The following is a 23,032-nucleotide window of genomic DNA, read 5'->3' on the forward strand; positions in this document are numbered from 1 at the left end:
TTGGGTTAAAAATGAAGATGTAAAAAAGTATTGAAAAAAAATTACACAAAAAATTAACATTAATCCCTTGGAAACAAAAAATACAGTTTAAGAAAATGAACATATAATACTATCTTATTTAAATCTGTATCATTTACCACAGTAAATTCTTTTCCATGGCTTTGTGGAGAAGGACCTGGGGTCCTGGTGGCTACCACATTAAAAATAACTCAGCAGTTGCCTTCAAGAGTGCAGATCAGCTGTGTATTGGACTGTGTATTAAAAGAAAGGAAGCTGGAAGATCAATGGAAGAGATTAACATGCTCCACTCAGCACATACGAGACCATGCCTGCAGTTTGTGGGATCACTTTAGGGCTCCTGGAGGGAAACTAACAGAGGGGCACCAGGATGATTAAGAAACTGAAGCATGTGATAAATTAAAGGCGGAGATTTGGGCTTGAGTAGTCTTAATAGAGGTTAAGGGATGGTATTTCTGGCTTCAACTACATAAAGTGTCTCTCCAGAGCTGCACAGTAATGGGGAGAGGCAATTGCCACAACTTATAGTAATTAAAATTCTCACTAGGTATCAGGGAGAGGGGGAAAGGAGCAATCACTGGGAGGTAGTTCAACACTGGAACAGGGTCTCTGAGATGGGGAATCTCCATCTCTGGAGATGAAGACAAAATGTAAGATTAAAAAGGCTCTGAATGACCAACTCAATACAACTCAAATCTGGCCCTGCTTAGCACAAGGGATGAGACCAGATGACCTCTACATGTCTTTTTCAACATTTATTTTCTCCAGTTCCATGACCTAGAGGGAAGTTGGGGCTGTATAACACAGTAAGAGAACTCAAACAAGCTGCATATTGAGAGAAAACAGGAGTTAAAACACCACAAGAATCACAGTATTTTGGAAGAAGAATGTTAAAAGACAACAGGCTGCCTGAGAGATGGAAGATGAGCCTACTGTGTCCCAGATTGCATTCCAAACACTAAATGAGGAGTATATTTTTACTGAGAGCAAGTCACCTGGCAGAGAACAAGGGATACTTTGGCAGACCTAACCAGAAGTGAAAAGGCATATAGAGACTTTTTACAAAAATTATTGGAAACTTGGTTACAAATTGTAAGTGGCTTGTCACAGAAGGGACATAGAGAGTTAAGTACAGCCACACAGGCACAGGTTATTTACATGGTTGAGCTAAAAAAATTAGATATATGGAAGAAAAGCCAAACACACTGAATGCAGGATAAGGCCCAAAGGATATCGATCAGATTACAAATGGATGTACTTTAGTTGACCTGACAGGTATATAAAAGCACAAAACTGACAAAGTATTGTGCACTGATAGCTCTGCAAAAGTATCACTTAAATAGGAGAGAAGCTACCATAGATCAGAGAGTCATAGAGGAAAAGAAAATACAAGTATCACAGGATTTTCTGTCATTTTCACTCCCAAAGCATCTGTAAAGGACGAGACACAGTGACCATAAGAAATGGAAGAAAGAGAACATTTTGTCACATATTCACCTCTTCCACTTGATGAGAATAAAGTGATTCAAAACACAAGGAATGGCCATCAGATGCGATTCCAAAATCACAATGACAGATGCTTACAAAGCACTGAAATCTTCCGGAGAAATATCACAGTGGCACAATACAAAGTGGCATACTTTTTGACCTCAAGTCCTCAAGAAAGTGTCATGGACAGGGCAGCTCTAAAATGCTTTAGAAGGCATTTAAAAATCCTTGATGTTCATCTTTCAGGTAGAAACTATGCCTTCCCCTCCCTCACTCCTGGCCTGTGGAAAAAAAAAAAAAAACCAAAAGTGTGTGTCCAGATCCCATGTATGCCCTTCACTGGTATAGCCCAACCAGCTTTAAAACAGGGTTTATTATTGCTATTGCCATCTGACAGATAAAGGCACTGAAGCAGAAATAAGAAAAGATTACTCAGCAGAGTGGTGAGAAAGATATGAACGGAATGAGTCCCTGTATCCCAGCAGCATTTCTTATTCATTAGATCAACACACATTTTATTGTTCATATTTTTGTTATTAGTCTTGATCCACAAAGGACCCAGACTGAAGACAGTTCAACACCAGCTTACCTTTTCAGCTTGCTAAAGTTGCATTTATATTTTGTCCAATGCATACTGGTATCTCCCATATGACTGGGCTCTGTCCTCTACACTGATACTGAAAAGCTCCATAGTAGATAAACGATTCCTTATTTTTAGTGGGGTTTATGTAACACAGGAACCACTTCCACGCACAATGCCCAATTCACATTAATCTGTAGACAGAACTTTAATATCCCTCTTCATTTGGCTTAGACTCCCAGCAACTGAAGGAGAAGGAGAGGAATTCATACAGCTATGTTGATTGTAACTAGCAGGAATTACTAGCAGGAAATGCTTTCACAAGCAGAGAATAACAGAAAATAGCCTAAGCAAAGACTAATACTGTAGCAAGCAGAAGGCATTTTAACATACCTGTAAACTCATCTTAAAATTGCACTGAAAGCTGAATTTGCAGTGATTGCAATAAAGATCTTCTTGTTCACAGCTTATGCATCTACTGCATCCTCACTGATTAAGGAATGTAAATCAAGGGAAATGTATGACTTCTGGAAATAGATGCTGAGTTACATATTAGTTTACAGAGTCACACAGAATTCATGCCCAAAAAGACAAAAGGAAATTAATACGGTGCTATTTCTGACTTCTGCCACTAAGTGAAGAAGCAGATCTGCCAGGCAAGGGTGAAATACTGTGTATGTGCTGCCTATGACAAGAGCTTTCCGGTGCTAATACTTGGCACACAGCTACTTCCATTAAAAAGCCGAAGAAAGTTCTGGGAACTGCACAGGAGCATGTTCCAAAGTATAATGCATCTGGCTACATGTTAGAGCCACTATTGATCTAAAAATCCATATAACGTAGGCAGTGTGCTTTGCTCCAGCATTTTCTTCCCAACAGACATTTCTCCATGTGGCATCAAGAGAGGGTTTGCAGCCATTTCCCCTAAGCCAGTGTTCCCAGGGGGAACAAATTTTACTGGGAAGGTGCTGCAGCCAGACAACATGCTCCCATTCCTTGGCAAGGACAAATCCAGTGTTTTCAAATTCATCAGAAACAGTTTGGTTTCTCTTAAACAACTTTCTATCTTGCTCCTCTGTGCAGCTGCTTTGAATCTATTGCTCTTGAAAGGCAATATATCGATAGCCCTGACTTTAACAATGTACTGAGGCAGTTCTCTCACCCCAGCAGTACCAAGAGATCCCAGCAAACAGGAAATTATTTATCCTGCCACTAACTCAGCACTGCAGTGCCATTTACTCAAAGTCCTGCATTCCTCTGTGTCTACAACATGTGCAAGTACAGGCAACCACAGAAGGAAGCTCCTACTCAATGATCTGTCTGTTAAATGGCCTACAACTTGATTTATAAAAATCCCTGTCAGTAGAGTAAGCTTCAACCAGTTTGATATAGCCACTGGCACACCTGCTAAAGCTGCCATACACAAAGCCTGATTATATTGGAGCATTTCATGAGGTGAACACTTGATTCACTACAACCAGCTAGAAGCCACTAAATTCATTTCACATCCTCGAAGACACATCAAATCCAACAACTGATTTGCAGTGGCTTCAAAGCAGCTGAAGACTCTGTATTTCATTACAAGCTGCCTAAGCCCATGCATTTCCATCTCTGGCCACTTTGAACTGCACAAATAGATTAAGGTAATTGTCAAAACAATTGGACAATGTCACCCTGGATAAGCTGAAGAGACAGCAAGTAAGCAGTGGCTGTATGGGAGAGCAGACAGCAGCAAGCTACTAAAGGAGAAAGCAAACTGTCTTTCACAAAGTTGAAAATGCCTGATTTTTCAAATATTTCAATCCCAGTGGTTTGGGATATTTTAGGCAGACACTGACCAAATGGACAGCATTAAAACTACCTCAGTGCCTGCTGCAGTGAAACAGAATAGCATATTGCATAGGCCAGCCAGCACAGCTCTGAGCAGCCACCATTATTGTTGTATATTAAAACATGCCAAATGGACCCAGTGCCTTATACAAGAAATCTGGCTGGTTTTACACATTTGGTTTTGTGTCAAATTAGAAAATTATTTTCCAGAGCAGATTTTAACAAGGAGAATTGTGACTGCCTATGACCCTAGCTCTGTTCTTAGGTTAGTGTCTCCTACATGACAGTTTTGAGTGAAAATCCTGGCCCTTGTGCATCTGAGGATTCTTCTCCCACAGAGACAAGGAAATCATAGCTCAGCCACAAACTGGTATAGGAAAACACAACAACAACAAAAAAACCCTCTACTGTTTGGTGGCCAAAGCATGAAGAAGTAAAGAAGCAAGATCTGCTTTGATCAATTAGCAATTTCATGCCCCCTATATGCCTGGTATGTGCACATAAAGTGTCCCTGAACATGATGCCCTCCCAAAGTTCAGCAACAGACTTTAGAGTGCATGAAGAGATTTTCACCCAGGACTGAGTGTCAGGAAGATGCAGGCAGCAGCTGTGGTGCTATAAACCCCTGTCCTTGTTGAACCCTGCTGCTGTCCATCACACCCCATGCAGCCATCAGAACCCTTCACATTCCTCCACATCCAGTCTTATCCCTTCATCTGCTGCTTTATACCTACAGAAGAGGGCAAGGGCAGAGTGACTTCTTCACAACATCAAACCAGCTAATTTTCTTATTAAATTGAAACTCTAGAGAAAACTTTGGAAGCTCTCTTAAGATGGCCAAAAAACAAAAAGACATGTTTCCTTCTGCTGGGGGAGGTCAGGGAGGGACATGACCAGACTAGCAGGACTACCTGAAGTGTCCAGGAAATTCAGTAAACCACAGAGAGTGAGAGCAGAAACAAATTCTCCTGGTCTGCAGAACTGGGGATGGGAGTGCTGGGGAAAAGGGAACAAACCTGCTGCTGTTGGAGAGAGACAAGAGGCAGCAGCTTAGTTGGCAGGTAAAGAGAACAAAGAGGGACTGTGCATGTTGTGAACAGGCCCATGAGGGACAGAGGGAGATTCTGATGGGAGATTTTGGTCCTCTCTGCAGAAAGACAAACACAAAAATACTTGTACCAAAGAACCACACCCATAAGGCTGATACCAAATTAGCTTAGCACATGTCTCTGTTGATTCTGCCCAAGTATTTTCTGTTTGATGACAGACTGAATTGCTGCTCACTGAACCAGGGTTATCTCCCCCATGCACTACCAGCCTGGCAATCAGAAGGGAACCTGGCAAACTTTACTTAGAACAAGGACAAAGTAATCTCCTCTCTGAGGCCTGCTGCCAAGCAACACGGCTGCCTGCCTGCCAGCAGCAGCTCTTACACTGGGAACATGCTGCAGGAGCTGCTCTCTCTTCCCAACAGGGCACCTTGGGGCAGCCCATCTGCTACCTTCACCACTTGATGGACATGGAGCAGGATGCAGCAGGGGCACAGCAGGAGTTAAGAAAATAGCTTTTTGGCTTGTCTCTGCCATCAGCTCTCAGTCGTGCACTTCTGAGTGCTGGCAATAAGGCACTGGTTGGCCTGGTAACATGCTCTCTCTACCCTGCTGCTCCAAGCAGCCATCCTGTGCTGTAAACAAGGCAGCATTAAGCTCCCAAGGAAACCAGAACTCCTTGGTACTGCTGACTGTGATCTTCCAGTTCAGGCAAAGAGGGCAGACCAAGTTGGGTCAGATTCCGTAGGAGACCTGATGAAGTACAATTACCACGATTGTTCCCAGGACTCCTCAAGAGCTGACAGCACAATGGCTTGGCCATTATGCTCCAAGCTCACTACCAGCCACGTCATAATATTTCACTGCTGTTCACCACCCTAAAGTGGTTTATTCAAATACTGCTGGGTGATATTCTAATGGTGTTTTCCTTTGATGCTGCACTGAGGAAAGCATCTGGAGAGGGTGCAGGAGGGTGAAAAAGCCAGACATTTGCAAGTACATAACAAACTGCACTTGAAATTTCACACAAGAGCTCGTTGATATCTGCTCTGTGGGCTCTGATGGTAGAATGACACATTAGAACTTGCCAGAGTCCTCACACCCGTGCTTCCACAGGCTAAGGCCCAAATTATTCTTCACTACTTAGGAAACTTGCTGCTTCCCAGATAGTTGACACTTGAGTACCAAATAAATTTCTTTCCAGATTGGTTTATATATTGAAGAATATTGTGCAAAAGAGTAGAAAGTTTTCTACTAACACTCCTAACATTTCTGGCTTCTTTCTCCCTTGTTTTTCCACAACGTTTGGCATCTTCTTCAGCTTCTGGGGGAAAAGGAATCATACTCTTGTTCCCCCAAATCAAGTAGTCTATCACAGCACCCCAGCTCAAAGTTGGTATCACCCTTAATATTCCTTTAATCCTGTCCATGGTAGTTTTGCTACAGAGACCTCATCAACCCTCAGTTTGCATGCAAAACCAACTTGCTTCCTATATCCTCTTCTCTGGCAAACCCCACTGCCAACTATTAAAAGGTAGTATTCTTTATACCCACCCACAGCACATAGCTTAAGTTGAGAGTTTTTAGCTTGGAAATTAATATAAATTTTAAATTGTACTTCTAAGTGGTTGCAGAACATTTTAGCAGCTGCTTTCTGGCCCTACCCTCATTACCCACATCTCCCTTCCCACTTTCATTTGTCTCATTCCACTGGAGTGCTTTGGACTCTTTGTTGATAGTTCAGATGGGGGAATCAAATCAAGTTTTAATCAAGCATTCAAATCACTGCAGGTAGACCCACTCGACAGCTTCCACAACCAGGCACTCTTGTGACAAAAGCCAGCGGTGTATGAAACTCACATACGCTGTGCCAAAGCTGGAGTAGTAATGCAATGCAAACACCAGGTACTCTCCCCAGAAGACTGCTAAGTATACTGTGCAGATAAACTTACTATTAATAATGCTAATTCATCACAAGAGACACTAAATTGCAGGGGGGGGAAGAGAGGAGTGATACAGAAAATCTCCCAGAATCCCAAGGTCAGTGCCTCTTCTCTGTATTCTCTGTAGGCATGAGAGAACGACTGGATTATTTCTCGGAAAAAAAAGATTTCTCCTTGAGTAGCTTTTCTTGGCATAGCTGTCCTGAGAAGTACTCTCTCCTCCAGCTGTTCTCTGCATCCTCAGATAAGTGAGGTCACCTCCAGGGGTTAGCCAAGGGGTACAAAACCTAGAGGTGGCCAAGAGGCAGCAACCATGCACAACAGTGTGGATGAATAAGCAGTTTGGTGCTGAGCCCTGACAGCACAGTAACCACAAATAAAAGTTCACTTTTCTGAAGGTCCAAATCTTTCTGCTTAAGCCTGAAGAAAGAAAGTTGTTCTCACACGACAAAATCTTTAAAGCAGGTCCCACATGGAAACTGTCACACAAGAACATATTTTTAGTTTCAGGCAAATGCCCAACAGCTTCTCTGTGCTCATGCAAGATGTATTTTTAGAACTACAGCAGGCTCATAACAATAGTCTATCTAGTCCAAACTTGACACTGGGGATGGCTACCCCACTTAGGGAGAGGTGGTATTATACAACTGCATTTCTAAGGACTTTATTTTTCACAGTACTGAGCACTGACAGAAATTACTGTCTCTCTTTGACATCGACAGAAACTTTACTGCTAACTTTAATACAAAAAGAGTTTCAACAACAATGGATGCCCTTAAGAATTCCACCTGGAAAAATTTGTTACAGAAATATGAATACTGGCATAAATGCAGTCTGAACTGAAATACACAGGTGCAAGCACCAGAAGAAGCAGAAGGACAGAGTGTTAAAAAGGGCCTGTATTGCTAATGAGACCACACCAAGGTTGTGGCTGTGTCACACCCATCCTTATCTTCCTTAGCCCATGAGGAAAACAAGTAATGGGCCTAGCCTAGGATTTACTGAAGATGATGTAATCAAGGATCTGCAGGAAAGCACAGCTCTGCAACTGCTGCTGAATCCCAAAGGGCACAAAAGATCTGTCCAAAAACATGCTTGTTATATCAAGAAGAACCCCGGAAACTTAACTTCTGACATCCTTTGTCCTCTGCATCACATACAGCTGATCCTTGCCAAATCCCCTCTCCTAGAGCTTTGGGACATGGGTATGTCTGTACAAGCATGCAGACGAACAAAATCTATAACAAAATTAGCATCAGCAGGTAAAATCAGCTTATTGAAGATTTTTTTTTTAAATAAATACTACTTTCCCCTTCCAGAAGGCTTCCCACTGTATTTTGTTATGTTGATTTTCTACCCACAATTTCTGTGCGACTCAGCCCCTAACTGCAATTCATGACGTTTCCTTCATAAATTAAAACTCATTCTGCTTGTCCATCCTGTATTTAGAGCACCTCAGCATTCTCAGAGTTGCTCACACCTCAGACTCTCTGCAGGTTATCCTATGTGGAAAGCTTCTGCATCAAAATCTACTGTGACACTTCGTGGGAATTCCTGGTTTTTTACAGCTCAAATAGTAAGGACTGAACATTCAGTCCAAGGAGGTTAACAGGATAGACTATTTTATATGACAACTGTCAATCTATTTATACTAATATTCATCATATTACCACCAGGGTTGGAACTTTAATAAAAAGGAGATTTTCTCCCCTTGCAGGAAAAGAGAAATGCTTCCAAAGCTAATAGTATTTCTAGGTATCTTAAAGTAAATTTAAAGTAAATTTTATAGGAAGAGTCTGGTGACAACATATCTGTCTTGTTCATTACTTATGATAAAATAGAAATGACAGCAGGACAGTTAGTGAGCCACTTATATAGGCCACACAAACAAGAGATGCTGCAGTACCAAACTTTTTAGTCTCTGAGTCTGTTGAAGAAAATAGCTTTATAATTCATGCACATTAAAAAAAAAATCTACACCAGAAGTCAGACCAGACACTGAAATTCCAATCTGCAACAGGCTGTCTGTAAGATACAAGGCATCTCCCAGCCTATGCTAACAGGGAGCAAAAGAATTGTATCCAGCCTGTGTTGGAATGATACATTTCCTCCTTCCACTTTCTTTTCCTGACAAGATTAGTTTGCCTGGGATGAAGGAAAAGAGAATCATGTGGCAGAGATGCATACAGTCCTGGTTCTGTGATAAGCAGAGACTGCAAACCCACCACGCTGAATCCTGCCAAACATATGCTCATGTGAACTAGATTACGGGGCTTCTGTTGGTTGAGTTGTTTATTTAAATCATGCCAGGGAACTGAATTTACATCTCCTACCCCCACTTTGCTTCCTGCATTCCAAATTGTTTATGCTACATTATTTGGCCATAAGATTCCATTTAGAAAGAAAAGAAAGCTCTCCAAAATCTGTCAGTATTCACATGCAATCTCATTTTGGAAAATGAGGGGGAAAAAATGAAACTCGATGAGAATCTCATCAATAATTTGTGGCATATATAACACATGAAAAGATGAACTTCTTTAAAGGTCAGATCCTACTAGGGGATGGATAAAACCTGTCCTACCTTGTGGATGAATTTACCATTAAGAATGCTGTTACCTGCCTTAATGAGACACCCCTAACATTTGATACTTGTGAAAAGGTATTAAGACATTGATTTTTTTAAGTTCAATCCAGTCATTAATAGAACTTGGGGGAGAAATGGTATATACATGCACAAACAAGTGCTACTCAACACAAGACCAATGTCTGAAGCCCTAAGCAGCCTTCATAAATAATGTTCCAATTTCAGCAAATGGTGATTTGTCACTTTTTGGTCCTTCTCAAAAAAAAAAAAAAAAGAGGAAAGGTGGTCTCTCACTCATGTCCTTTAAGTAAAACAAAAGTTTGAATTTGGACTCCTGGGGACAAAATCCCAGCTACAGGCCATTTCAGAAAACAAAACTTACACCTGACAAAATAACAAATACCATTAAGCACCTCAAATCTACTTAAAAATCACAAAGAAATGGGGAAGTCAAGGTTTATTTTATAGGGGATTCTGTGCTTCAAACACAGACAGCAATTGGCCACAAAAAGGAGAATACAACTTTTCTAATATATTGAACAAATTAGAATTCAAATCTTTGTTTCATAAATCCAAGTTACTGTCTTGATAGCCCTATTGCTTTAGAGTATGAAAAGAAAAATCCATAAACCAAACAATTTCCATAGCTATTACACACACTTCTCAATTTCAAATAGGACCAGGAAAGGTTATACAAAGGACACAGGAAAGAACATTTCACTGGCATTACCATAGAATTTAGAAAAAGTTTGGTTATGAACAGCAACTAAAATGGGTTATAAGATTTAAATCTGATGCCCTGAGACTAATTTGTTTCCTAACTCAGTTGTGGCCTTGCATAGAGTGTGGCAGAATTGCAAGGTGATATTGCTCACATATTTGCCGTGAAGCCCAATCTATTAATCGTGTGGTTTATTAATCCCATCATACTGCAAGCCCCAGGGTCTTAATTGTATCACTGTAAACACACCTGAGCTTTTTGTCTCATGAATGCTTTTGAGATCTCACCATTCCAGGGTCACTTTTGTCCTACTGTTCAGTTTGAGTTGTTCTCTGCTTGGCATCCTCTGAGCTACCAAGCATTGCTACTCTGCTATCACAGGTGGTAGCTCATGCTCAGTTTCTCAGATGTTTCACTGCTGTTGTCTTCTGTGCATAAAAGAGTGGATGTAAGAAAAAGGCACCTCAGCTGTCCTTTACATCACACAGATGCTTCTTAGGGTGTGTGGCTGCATGGAGAGAGGGAAGGATATAGCCTTCCAGCTCCTAAATTGTGTCCTCCTTAGCATTAGGATCTCTCCTGGTTTTGAGCACTGTACACTTCTGATCAAAGGGACTGACTGTGTATTGCATGCCTACATTCATACATGCTTGGTCATTCCTCATTTCCATGCCTGCTGATCATATCTATTCCGAGCAATTTGCTTTCATTAATTCTATTCTTGTCTGTGCTGAGCCATTTTTTTTTCCTGTAGATTAGCTCTGTGCTAATGTTTCCATATTCTTGTGTCATAGAGCATCCTTTCTGAGTCATCTGTCATTTTAGAACTAGCACATGTGCTCCTCATTGGGTTTGCTTACTACAGCTCCAGGCTCCCTCCTCCCCAACCTGGCTCCTTCCTACCCAGCTACACAAATACACAAATTCACAATTTCCACTGGTCTCCAGACTAGGTTTGTCAGAGTGGGGCAGAAGTTCAGACAGGCCAAATCTCAGCACATCTTGCTGCTTACCAGTTAGTAGGCACCAGCAGATACAGGTAGGAAAGCAAAAAACTTGGTGGGATGGGCTGGTACAGCTGCCCAGCACAATCTGTGAATCAGCGTGCACTGCTTTTAAAGCCGCCTGCCAAGGGAAGGATGCAAATGTCCAGCCTCTGCTCATGGCATGACTAAGTTGGCAGCATTTCAACTGGAAAAAAATCCCTTTGCCTTCTCAACCCTGTCCTTCCTGAAAGTGTATTCTGCATCACCTGCCAGATGGTCTCCTTCATGCTGAACTTGTGCTCCCATCTCCTGCTGAGACAAGGTGTCCTACATTCATTCTCCATCACAGGACGCTCCTGTTTTCTTACACTAAATACACCAAAAAAGCAGAGTTAAGAAGGCCACCTTTCCAGCTTGTTTGTCAGCATAGCCTCTTCTCCCTCCCACAGAGAACACAGCTCTTGACATCACCTCCCACAGCAATAAAAAAGAAAGGCTTTAGCATTTCCCAGCAATCACATTAACTTTGAAGAATTGCCTGGCAGTGGCACCTGCTGCTAAGGATATAGATGTACAAGATGAACTAAAAGGCATTTCTCCATGAAGCAGATGATATCACTGCACATACGTCACTGTACAAATATGTATTTTCCTCTCATCTGATCAATGATTTTAGCTTTGGCAAAGGCATCAATGTAATAGCTTTGGGGGACAAACAACTTCAAACAAACTTTGCAGAAACCCTAGCAGTAAAACAAGAACATAAGGAAGAATTTCTTTATGTTCCACTGAGAGAAGCTGTGCTTCATTTTGAGTGGAAATTTGGTGTATTTAAAACATGATTAAATACAGCAACGGGGGGGGGTGGGACGAAAAACAAACACAACCTGATATAATTTGTAGTAAGAACTTGAATATCCTTACAGCTGAGTTCTGTTCTGTGGCTACCAGCCTTTTCTAATGGAAACACATACACACTTATGTTACTAGTTCAATATCCGGAAGGCAAATTCAGGAAATTCCGTTCCAGCAAAGCAGATCAGAATTCAGAAGGAATTAATGTCCACCAAGTACAAGATCCAGCAGAAAAATCTCCCATTCCATTTTGGACTTCAGAAATAACTACAGTAGAATAGACCCTAGAATATTTATTATAAGGAGGATCCAACACCCAGTTTATACTGCAAACACTGAGAGCATAGTGATCACTTCCACAAGCACTATAAAGGGACCTAAATGGGCTGCACAGAAATGCAATTATTGTTACTATTATTATTACTATTATTATTATTACTGTTAACCATCAGGTTGATTTTTTTTTAAGGTGGGCCCATGATAACACCATAAAAGGTCAGCTATTCAGTTCCTCGTCTGATTTTTTCAGCTGTTCAGAATACACAAAACAAGTGCAAAGCTACTACCAAAACAAAATAGTGATTTTTCATCAGCTGGCATTTTCTGTTCCAGGCAGCATCATTCTGGTATAGATGGTCCAAAATGGATATATATTGCTAAGGGCAGGAATAGGGCAAGGAGAGCCAGGTCAGGTACAGGAGGTTGTGCTGTTCAGGTGTGTTGAGTCAATTAGTCTGTGATGAGATCCATTACAGTTACTAATTCCGAAAGCATTAATTTAAATTAGTTCACAGGCTGCTCTAAGTTCTGCAAAGGAGAAAAAATTCTCTTCTGGCTTCATCAGTACAGGCTATAGTTAACACTACTTGATCACATTCAAGGGCCTTCCTTTCCAAATCTTCTGCAGGATGTACACTAGAACTGGACTTCTCATAAGGACATTCATGCTTATATTAAATAGGATTTAAATTTTATTTCTGCAGTATTTAAGAAATCAACCACAAAATCAAAGCCTTATGCTTTGTGCAGTGTTAGACAATATCCATATTTGTTGAGTCAATGCTTTGGTAATTTTTGTCATGCCTAAAAAGTACAGCCCTTTTAAAAATGTTACAGCTTTTTATTTCAAAATACTTAGGAAATTATTTGGGACCCAGCTGCAGTGAAATCTGCTGAAGAAATGTTAAAGCCCTTCTTTCTTTTTTCAGGTTTAATTTGAGGACTCTTTTTTCAGAGTCTGCAGATTATGGGTATCTGCAAGAGATACGTGGGATCTTTTTGCTTTGTCTTTGGCATTAGCAAAACAGAGCAGAGGATCATAATGATACCTCGGCATTAACAATGTTTTGAGGATTTGGCAAGTATACAATTTTTCTACTTGAAATAATGATTTCCAACCATTACTCCAGGTCAAGTACAACTGCCCCACAACACAGCCAACCTTCCAAGGACTCTTGCCTCCTGTAGCCTTGTTCCAGACCTGTAAAGGTATTTTTAGTCTCCTAATAAAAGAGCCAGGTAACACAACACCTTTCCAAATCTCAACACTAGTCTTTTTTGCTCATTTTTCAAGTCATTGTGCTCTAGAAGACAGTCCAGAAGACGGATTTTGTTGCTCTAAGGACTATTTATGTGGACATTATCCTGCCTGATTTCCATTTTGTTATCAATCTACACACTGTCTGTCAGGAATACTCCCACTAGCAGTGTGCTCCAGAACATTGACCCATCAGACCCTCTTCTGTAACAAGCCGAACATGACCTTAGTTCTCATTATGGCCTTTTCTGCCCTTGCATTCTTTTATCAGACAGCCTCTGGTATATTACTCAATATTCTTCAGTCAACACTTTGAATTGTTTGCCCCACAGGTAAAATTCATTGCTCATTCCTGTCAACACAGTGGCTTTAGCATTGACAGAGGAAAGGCAGAAAAGCACCAAGAGCTTGCTGCTTGCATGCCACCTCCTGGCATATCAATCCCACACAGCCATGTCCTCACAACACATAATCCTAACAGAATGGTAGCACAACAGCCACAGAAATTGGGGGTCTGAAACACCTCTCTTGGGAGAAAAGGGAGCTGGGCCTCTTTAGAGAAAAGAAGACTGGCAGGAGACCTCATTAATACATATAAGTATCTCAAAGGTGGGTACCAAGTGGATGGTGCCAGACTCTTTTTGGTGCTGCCCAGCAACAGGATAAGGAGCAATGGCCATAAACTAAAACACAAGAAGTTTCACCTCAACACGAGGAAGAGCATCTTTACACTCAGTATGGCAGAGCACTGGAACAGGATGCCTAGAGCAACTGTGCAGTCTCCCTCTACAGAGATATTCAAAACCCACCTGGAAAGTTCCTGTGTCATCTGCTCTGGGGGACACTGCCTTGGCAGGGGGGTTAGACTGGATGATCTCCCAAGGTCCCTTCCAACCCTAGTGACTCTGTGAAATTATTTAAGGATCATTCATAGTATCACCCTGCTAAAGACAGGGCAATTCTGTGAGTGAAAAAAATTGACCCATAGCATTTATATAGTTATTATCTGACCTTGCTCCCATGCCTCATGACTATTTGCAGTTCCTCCTGTAAGCCATGCCAAGCTTTGTACTCAGAAATGTCTCATGATGGGGCTTCCTAAGCTATCTGTACAAGCAAAGACTTGATACTTCACAGCACAGGTCTGGCTGGAAATAATCTAGGAAGCAAATGCCCTGAAATTCCCAGCGAAGACATGAGAATGCCCAGCGAGCGGGAATGAATCTTTGCTGCCTCTTCCCATTCCATCTCAGTTGCTCCACTGCACTTCTCAGACTGAAGTGGGAGTGTTGACAGAATAATTCTCAGATGGAAACAGAAGTCATCCTGGTCAGGGCTCTTCTCAGAGCCTGACAGGCAAAAGGCTATTTTAAATGTGCTGATTATCAGGCATGTGGAGGCCGCCACAGGCTGTGCACTACAGACTAAAGAAAGAGAAAACCCTCCCTCAATAAACTTTGGACCCAGGTCTCTCTTCAAACTCTGACAGACACCACTTGCAAGTGCCAAGAGTATAAGAACAGGGCACAAACTTAGAAATAGCCTCCATGGTATCCAGCCTCCAGCAACATGTGTCTTGAGAAATTCTCAAGCTAGAACTGGTATATTTATGTTTAAATGCTTTTGACAGATCTGCTGGCATAATACTGTCTAATTGCTTTTGGAACCCAACACATCCAACAGCAATAAGTTCCTCAGGTTAACCAAACACTGCATGAAAAAGTCCTTACCTGTTCTGTATTTACCACCTGGCAGTCTGAGGGGTTGTCCTACAGCTTTTGTATTGTGAGAAACGGAGGCAACCAAACATTCCTGACTCACATGTCCATGTTGTCTGTGACTGCCAAAAGGCTACACGTGCACCCAACCCTTCCTTCTGCCTAGCTACTCCTATCTACAACAGCATCAGCCACAGTTGCAGGAACAGGTTTTCTGGGCGACACTGAGCTCAGTGTCTGCTGCAGAGGATTAAGGACATTAGTTTCCAACTCAAAGCATGTAATCATGCAGGATTATAGGATCACACAACTGGGAGAGACTTGGAAAGACCACATGGATGACAGCAGAACAGCTTTTACCCACATCACCCCAGACAAAGACTTCATCATTTAACAAACCTGAACCTTCTGTGATTGAAGCCGATTACTTCTTACCCTACACCTACAGAGAAGAGCTATTTCCTGCCTTTTTCCAGCAGCTATTTACACATTTGCAAAATGTTGTTAAATATTCTTACCTGTCTCTTTTTAACTGAAGAACTCCAATTCACGAAATCTACACCTGAGATTTTATTTTTACCTCGATCATTCCCACTGCACTCAGATCAAATTGTCCAGTTGATCCCCATCTTCCAACTGTAGCTCCCAAAATCTGAACTATACCCCAGCTGAGACTATATGTAGTGTAAAGGAGATAGATCATTTCACAGGTTTCACAAGTGGCATATTTTGGTTTTGCATTGCAAGATGGCTTTGCCTTTTGAAGCAACACAGCATTTGGGACTTAATTTCACCTTGTGGACCACAATAAACTCCAGATCTTCTCTTCATAGGTCTATTTGTATTTGTGCAGTTGATTATTTTTCAAGTGAAATATATTGCATTTATCCACTTATTTCAGGCTCTCCTGTTTGTCACCATCATTTTGACTACCAAATACATCTTCGCTCTTTCCTGTCCCCTCAAAAAATCAGATCAGGACTTAACAGTAGCTGCAACAAAGTACATAAGGATGAAAAAAATTTCAAATTCTAAAAGAGTATTTTTTAAATTGAGCTATGAATCAAGGTCTTAGCTACCTTCAAAATAGTTCCTTCTTAATATCACAGGTGCAGCTCATCTCTAATGAGGTTTCACAGAATAATTAAATGCAGACAGCTTGGGCAAACATCCAAATCTTCAGTTATTCACCTTTTTTAACAACTCTGGCAAATATTTGGAAGTTTTGTAATTCCTAACACAAAGAGCACATAATATCTGGGACCACTGACTGAATATTTGAGATACCTCTCATTGCTTTATCCACAGTAGGCAAAAATAGTATTAAATAAAGTGCTGCAGATAGAAAATACTTTCTCATGTTCTTGTTATTTTAGACAGCTCTGCTATTGGTACAATTATACCAACAGTTTTGCCGTGTCACTTCTTTAAAATATCCATTCACCTATATTTGTGCAATGCTGATGGCTAACCTAGGCCCTGCAACGTGTTTCTAACTCTTACTGAACCTCCCAAAAGGGGAGCATATAGTGAGGCCAGCACACAGAACACGGGGAGCCAGCACTAAAGCATTTGCTCTTGTCCTCAGACTTTATACAACTCCTGGAATATACTTTTAACCATCCACAGTCCATATTCACCCTCTTCAAGAGGTCTTTATTGACAAAAACACAAAACAGTTTCAGAAGTGGAACAGGCCTCCCAAGAGTGGTGCACTGGCTGTTCATTTGGGCAGCTCTGAAGGGGCAAAGAAGGCATTAGCAGTTACGTTTGTGATAAATAGATTTTATTCCTATGAAACCTCTGTTATAAATTCATCCTCATTATACAAACTGGGAACTAAAAAGCAAGAAGATTAGGTGATTGAATTCCGCCAGCAAGTCCGCAACAGAATCTAGGTCCTGCACCCAAACCCAGTGCTTTCCACACTAAGATGTGTCAAGGAAAATAAAACAAGATAGATTTTTAAACTCCTTATGTTTGCTAATCATCCTATAACTGAACCTAACACCTCATTAACTTAGCTTACAACATGGAGCTACTTTGACTTACTCAGTTTTACTCCCAATTTTAGAGCAATATGCTTCTCACTTTCCAAAGCTGTTATTCCAAGTGAGATTTGCCAAATTCACTATGGTTATGTTACAGATCAGCCTCACAATGTGGGAGTGCATGAGAAAACAGTATCCCCTGCTCTGAGTATCAGCAATGTTCAGGGAAATAAGCTGTGCCACCACACCAGAAATGAAGAAAACGAGTCACCATTAGTTTTGGCAGCTGGATTGCTAAAGCAAGACCACCAGCCCCCAGCTCCATGCTAAGCTAACAGAAGCCTACCCAGCAGTACAGGGGCACAGCACAGCTGAAGGTGCCCATGTCACATGCAAAGTGCCAGCAGAGCAGAAGGCAGGTGCCTACCACTGCTCTAGGCATGCAGGGGTAGCAAGAACAGATACACAGAGGGTCACACAAGTGTGTGTGGCTGCACCTCAGGGCCCAGAAAGTGACCAGATGAATGCACTTGAGTGCTGTGGCCGACTGCGAGATTACCACGTGTGGATTTGCATTGTTTTGCCCCAGGCACTAATGGAATGGACAATCTGCACACACGGCTGGCGTGGCCACTTCCAGCAGCACGAAATCTTACAACTTGCTCTGGAAGGAGGATCACACAGTTATTCAACTCAGAGGGCATGCCAAAATCTGCAGGAACATCTATTTCTCAAGGTCCTACTAGCAATAGCCTGGAGCAAAACATATTTGAAATGTCTCATGGACAAAAAGAAACGCAAAACAACAGGGTTTTGTTTACCCAGTTCAAAGCTAAAGTCAGTCACAAAAAGTTTGGTAGTTTTAAAGTAACACTTTCAACATGAAGTCCTGACTTTAAATGCAAAATTACCTCTCATGAAATTAAGCCATGTTTTAAACAGCTGAGAATAATAATTTGAATTCTTTCAAAATGCAATTTAAACCTGTATAGATCTCATGAAGCTTCAAAGAGATCTATGAGTTAAGCAGACATGTTTTACATACAGTTTTAAAAAGCACTCTTGCAGAAGGGTTTCAAAGGACTACTATTTACATATTTAAATTCACAGGAATTTCCAGACTGGAAAATTTCGGGGGAAAAAAAAAAAAAAAACTGTTATGAAAAATCAAGGACAAACACTCACACTAAACAGTGTTCAGGTGAGAATGAGCAGCACACCCTTCCAATCACAATATATCATCTCAGACCTCTGGAAGCTTGTAAGGTGTGAAGCCACAAGTCTCTGTGAAGCTGAACTCACACAGAACACTTTTTAGAAGTTGCCTTCAGTTGAGTGGCAAATTTTGCATGGCTCAGTAGATCTTTATTCACACTCAAGTAACTATGCTCCCACTGGAAATCAAAATATGAATGTACAATACCTTGCTGGGAGTGTACCAGCAGCACAGGTCCTTCCCAGAGTATCAGCGGAGCTGGGCTCAGACTCATCTCGGCCAGCTGCTCCCCTCCGGGTGTCTGCACTGCTCTCACAGTTGGTCTCGCACAGACCGAGAGCTCAGCCCTGATTCATGATTTCAGGCTCCAGCCATGGAATGCAGCCATTGAAAACCCAGAACTATTTTTACCCCTGAGCAGCCACAGCATTTCTGCCCCATAATACTGCTGCAGCTGATGCCATACCCTGCACACACACCCCCCACCCTGACCAGCTAAGATGCATGGTTCCCTGGCATTTAGTGGGGTTTTTAACTGCACAGTTGCTTACCAACAGGACAAAGCAGCACAGCCCCTGGCATTATTGTCAGCCCTCAGAAGTCAGACATTTGATACCAGTTGTCAAAATTAGAAATTCCTCAGAAATGCTTTGCTCTGGGAGATAAGATTAGCTCAGAGCAATGACTGTCTATATGGTTGTCTTGTACACCACCAACCCCAGCCTGCATTTAACAAATATATGCTCACATTTTCAGCTGACAGGCTGCAGACGCACAAAAGAATCATTACATGTCAAACAGAATCACAATGTGCTTTAAGAAAAATCACAAGGTCAGGTAATCCCAAAAAATTCACAAAACAGACCAAAATGGCTTTTTTTTATAGAGAACATTCAGAAATACCAAATCTTACATTAAAAATTAGCAATAAATCAAAGGCAGACATCTGAACTAACTTTTCAAGATTATACAGAGAATACTGACCACCTGAAATTTCACAACTCTGATGTCTCAAGCCTACAGGACTCTATAAGTGTACTTCAGAAATAAAAAATACTGGAGATATAAATAACTATGAAAAACCTTTTTTTTTAACATAATCAACTTTTATCAACACATTATATAATCACTTAAGCAGAGAACAGTCTACAAGTACATAACTGGACATACATGAGAGGTCCAAATACCTGAGAATCAGCGGACTCACTCACTTAACTTGTTCATATTTTGCTTTAGACAATGAAAAAAACTATAGCATTTCTCAGAAATATGTGGTTGAACCACAAGAGGAACAAGGCAAAACTGACAGACCTACTGACAACAGTCAATTATTAGTACTTAACTTGCAGAAGCACATGAAAGTTGAGATAAGAATCAACAGCATCACATCATAGAAAATGGTCCCTGCCATCTGGAGTTTCAAGGACAATATAAAAAAAATTATGCAAAGGGTGAGACGGCCAAGGACATTGGAAGACCATTATGGTCACCAACAAGCAGCAAATGCCATAATCAACCAAGCTTCCTAATAAGTTTTGGGGCAGCAACCCCTCTGTAAGGTCCCTTCAAAAGGCAGCTGCAATAGAAGCTACAGTACACACATACACTTAGAGTAACCTTAATGCTATGCGTAACTTAAAGACAAATTTTGTGACCAGATACACCCAAAGCTGGGGCACTTGGCATTCTGGAGATATTCTATTTAGGAAAAATAATGGAATAATTACAGGATTATTTCACATCACTCACAACTGGCTGCCCCTAGCATCACACAGACTGTTCTGCAATTCTGAAGAATCTGCCCCTTCTAAGCAAGGCCTTGGCACAGGGAATCCACCCTTTGCTGTTTCATACTTACAGAGAGACTATTGAGACAGTGTAGGTGGAGAGTGCAAGGAAAACAAAAATGAAGGACACCACTTGGGGAAGAAGAAAGCTACAATTAGAGTGTGTAAAAGAACATGAAACATATCTTAAAGTGGGCCAGAATTGACACCAACAACATAAAGCTCAAAGAATGTTAATGGAGCAATACAAGCTTGTAACATACAGAAGGCTGAGCCACTTTAACATAGCACTGGGGGAAATAAAGCAGAAGAAGCACTGTTGCTGTGAATTAACGTCTCTGTGAGAGATTATTCTCACTGAACAGCCTACTGCTCTTTCCGCAATGAGCTGACTCCAGAAGTCCCTTTCATTTGCAGCGAGCACCAGAAACTCTATCAGCTACAAAAAGCCAGGAGAGAATAAGTCTAGCTAACAAAAACCCTGTGCAAGTAACTTCACAGTTTTTATCACTTTTTGCCTAGGAATTAGGAAGTACATATTTCCTACCTGCTGAATTACTACCAGTTCAAGGACAGTGCCTCAAATTATTGGCTCTCACAAATAAAAGGAAGTGAAAAAGACTGGTATAAAACCCGCTCCTTTTCAGCAGAATATTTAAAGTTCTCCTTTCATACTACCAAATAGAATTCAAAAGGAAGGAAAAACCATACACTAATACAAACCCAAGACTGCCTGATAATAACTTCTGCTTTTAATACCTTATTCAGCAAATTTCAAGCTTTTTGAAAACCAGAGAGTGAAGAGTCAAGATAACCTCCATGAATTTTTAATCTGGCTGCTTAGGAGACTGCTAACACCAGACAGGAAATTATTCACCATTCTCCCAGATGAACTCACTGGTTCATACAGCAATGTTGAGGGATGGCCAGAGGAGTGCCTAAAACACAGAGTAGCAATATGAGGCCATCTGTGAGGGCCTCAACATTTGCTAGTTTGTTTCTAAATTAAGAGTTTAAAATATTTATTTAAATATTTGCTACTTTGAAATACAAGCTTTTCCCTTCTGTACTCAATTTTATGCCTGGCTTGGATTGGATGGTCAAATAGGAAAAAAAAAAAAACCTACATGAAACACAGAAACAATTTTTCAGTATCAAAAGGAAATCACAAAAAGGATTATAGCAGTCTCCATCACAATTACCAGAGAGGTTTTAATATATGAGAAAGGAGGATGGAGGGGATATACATTTAAAAAGTAGCCATTTAGGATGCCAAATTCCAACAGGTTTTTAAGTTTTTGTTCTTCCAGAAAAAAACATAATACTCATCTCACTTTTAAGGATTAGCAACATGCAAGGCATCTTTTATGACATTTTCAGGCATCATGAAGAAGTCCTAAATCACTTTTTCATAAAGCTCCTATATGCTTATAAGACAAGAACTGTAATGAAACTATCCATCATTGGTGTTAAACAGTCCATGCAACTGAAGACCAACAGAAAAAAGAATCTGAAACCAATTCATCAAATTTATAGTTTCAATTTTCAGAGAGAACATCAAATTACTTTAAATAGCAGTTATAATGCAGAAACTCAGAGGCATCTTCAGGTCTTTCTGTTACTCTTCAAGAAGTACAGCCAGGCTGTGGATCCTGCTTAAACAGAAAGTGAGAGGAATGACCTGACAGCTGAAATAGCTGCTGCCACTTTGCAGCACTGCTCTGGTGTGACTGTAGAAGAAGGAGGGGAAAGGGAGAGATTCCTAAAGAGGAGATGTATTTCTAGTTTAGATCCCAAGCTAAGTGCCTGACACACTTTTGCACTCACACAGCCAGAAACCAAACTCAAAAAGACATCCACAAACATACATTTCTTTCCTCTTCTTCAGCAGCCTCAAAAGCTAGTAATCCTAAATATTTATTATTGCTATTCATCCAAAATGCAGAGGCATGAGAAGGACAAACACCCATGCAGCTACCGTGAGCCAGGTTTGCAATCACAGTGCAGGACAGTTGCTAACTTAAGGTTTAATTTGTGTTCATGTCATTGCAGCATCATGCCTAGAACAGAAGTCTTACCTACCTCACAGGGATGCCTACAGAATCAGCCCCACTTGGGAGGCAGAGGCCTTGAACTGACCCACCTGCACTGATTCAAATCCAGACTGCTCGTGTGGAAAAGCTCAAAGTGTGATACTTGTACTTAATCCTGTTCCAAAGAGGAGAACTGAAAGCAGTATCTCTGAGCCTCTGCTTTGGGCTTGCACTAATGTAGTTATTTGCTTGTTGGCTTCTAAGCAGTCAGAACACTCAATTATCCCTGTATGTCTTATTTTTTCTACTATTTCCTAAGCATTTGCTCTGAACTGCTGCTGAAAAAGGATGAAGAAAAAGCAGCTAGTGCTGCTCTGCCTCACAACTGCCTTCCTGCGTGAATTTAAGACCTTACAACACAGCTATTTAATCTGCATCTGAATGTTCTGCCAAAAAGAGGTACAGCTATTGAAACTGCAGGTGCTTGTAATATTAAAGGCACTCATTTTGGGTATAAAACATTGTCCATCAATGAAGTTGGAGGGCATGTTGTGGTGTTGTATATGCTGTTCACAGGAAAGCTTAATTCTACTTGCAACAGAAACACCAAATCCCCTGCAACAATCAAATGTCAAACCAATAACAGAAATTGCCAACCTTTTAAATTCAGTACTGCAGCCCACCTTCCCTGTATTT

General features: G+C 41.0%; 1 protein-coding gene and 1 long non-coding RNA gene across 30 annotated transcripts in view; one reads left to right on the plus strand and one right to left on the minus strand.

Annotated features, from left to right (window-relative positions):
- TSPAN4 (tetraspanin 4) overlaps positions 1-23,032 on the minus strand; it is a 413,364-nt gene that overhangs the window by 206,509 nt on the left and 183,823 nt on the right. The window contains exon 1 of one of the 29 annotated variants that reach the window (XM_053981273.1): positions 18,724-18,742. The exons of the other annotated variants lie outside the window; for them this stretch is intronic. The gene's annotated coding sequence lies outside the window, so the exon portion shown is untranslated. Of the gene's footprint in view, positions 1-18,723; positions 18,743-23,032 lie in introns of those variants that run through there. 29 annotated transcript variants of the gene reach the window in all.
- Positions 5,858-7,275, plus strand: LOC128809365 (uncharacterized). Its single transcript, XR_008437701.1, has 3 exons — positions 5,858-6,173; positions 6,761-6,870; positions 7,036-7,275. It is a non-coding gene; the product is annotated as an uncharacterized LOC128809365 (long non-coding RNA).

This window comes from Vidua macroura, chromosome 6 (genome assembly GCF_024509145.1).
Source record: "Vidua macroura isolate BioBank_ID:100142 chromosome 6, ASM2450914v1, whole genome shotgun sequence".
In the NCBI taxonomy this organism is placed as follows: Eukaryota; Metazoa; Chordata; class Aves; order Passeriformes; family Viduidae; genus Vidua; species Vidua macroura.